A 1,811-nucleotide genomic window follows, 5' to 3' on the forward strand; every position below is an offset into this window, starting at 1 on the left:
GAGGTAAGTATTCATCATCTGCATTTTACAAGATGAAGAAACCAGACCCAGAGAGGTTGAGAAACTTGCCCCAGGTCACCCAGCTTTAATAAGCACTGGAACCCAGATTTGAACCCAAGCAGACTGGCTTTACAGGGCTGGACCAAGAGGGCTGTAACTTTTCCTTCAGCTTGACTAAACTTTTGATAGGCTTCTCTCCACTTTTAAACTCCTGACCTCCCTCTCACCCCAGCCCTTCCAGAATCCAGATGGCCTAACCACAGAAGCCCCAGACCTCGCTTTTCTTAGAGCACTCACTTTAGAAAACTTGTCATTATAAATTCTTTCTCTATGCCTTTGAGATCTATGTAAATGTCTTTAAAAGCCTCCTGCCAGTTTTATAGCCCAGAAACACGTCTTTCTCTAGGCCCTGGGAACCATCTCTTTGAAATGTAAACTTCAAAGGAGGTAGCACCCCTGTCTGTCTTACAGTCTTCCTAGAGGAGGTGGTGAAAGCCTCACTTCTGTGGGCACCTTCTTCCAAGTTGTAAAACTACCTCCTGTCGCACAGATTTCTTTTCCTTTGGGGAAAGCCAACTAGCAAACACAGATGACCTAAGATGTCCCCCTCACCCCACCTCTTAAAAACCCAACTGCTCTTTGTTTTAGCAGATTTGAGTTCAGACTGAGTGCTGGCCTCTTTACCCTCCCGCAATACCCCCTGAATAAAGTCCTTCTTGCCTGTTTAACATTGGCAGGTGCAATTTTGTTGGGGTTCCGTTGTTTACCAGGCAGATATCACTTACATCTGAAGTCATTTGCATTTACCAGAGAACAAGTTTTCAGTCTATCAATTTTCTTATCATTTATGAAAATAATTTGCAAAGCTGAGTCTAAACCTTATAAAGTGTGGGCCCTAGTCAGTGATATATAGTAGGGCATACAAAGCTACATTCCCCCTGAGAACCAGAGAATCCTTGAGTGGTTCTAGAAGTTAGACAGTGCTCCAGTAAGATGTTTTAGAAATATATGTCGTTTTGCTTTTGTCTTATTTATGAAGTAAAATTTTCTTTTGATTAAGTAGACTTCATGCCCTGCATGGGGCTTGAATTCATGACACCCAGATCAAGAGTTGCATGCTCTACCAACTGAGCTAGTCAGGTGCTCCTGGTCTTATTTATAAATTTCATTCATTCATTTATTTATCACATATGTATTTTTTAAGAGATTTTATTTATTTATTTGAGAGAATGAGAGAGGGAGAGAGAGAATAGAGGGAGAGGGAGAAGTGGGCCTCCTATTGAGCAAAGAGCCCCACATGGCTCAGTCCCAGGACCCTATAGCACCTGGGTGGCTCAGTTGGTTAAGCGGCTGCCTTCTGCTCAAGTCATGATCTCAAGGGTCCTGGGATCCAGCCAGCAGGCTCCTTGCTCAGCAGGGAGCCTGCTTCTCCCTCTCCCTGCCTGCTTGTGCTCTTTCTCAAATAAGTAAACAAAAAATTTAAAAATTATATGGAACTTCACAAATTTGCATGTGATCCTTGCATAGGGGCCATCCTAATCTTCTCTGTATCATTCCAATTTTAGTGTATGTGCTGCCAAAGTGAGCACTTACTTAAAAATTTTAGATCTGCTTTGCCCAACAGAAATATATCACAAGACACACTTAAATTACATACATAATTCAAAATTTTCTAGTATCCACATTAAAAAAGTAAAAAGATGTGGTTAATTTTAATCATATATTCTAACCTTATATGCGCAGACATCATTTGAATACATAATCCATATAAAACCATTATCAATGAGATATTTTATGGGTTTTTTGTACTC

General features: G+C 40.9%; 1 non-coding gene across 1 annotated transcript; it reads right to left on the reverse strand.

Moving 5' to 3' along the window:
• Positions 1 to 1,482: 1,482 nt before the first annotated feature.
• On the reverse strand, positions 1,483 to 1,589 carry LOC119869964. Its single transcript, XR_005354844.1, has one exon. It is a non-coding gene; the product is annotated as a U6 spliceosomal RNA (small nuclear RNA).
• Between the last annotated feature and the right edge of the window lie 222 nt (positions 1,590 to 1,811).

Source organism: Canis lupus, chromosome 1, assembly GCF_011100685.1.
Source record: "Canis lupus familiaris isolate Mischka breed German Shepherd chromosome 1, alternate assembly UU_Cfam_GSD_1.0, whole genome shotgun sequence".
NCBI lineage: Eukaryota > Metazoa > Chordata > Mammalia > Carnivora > Canidae > Canis > Canis lupus.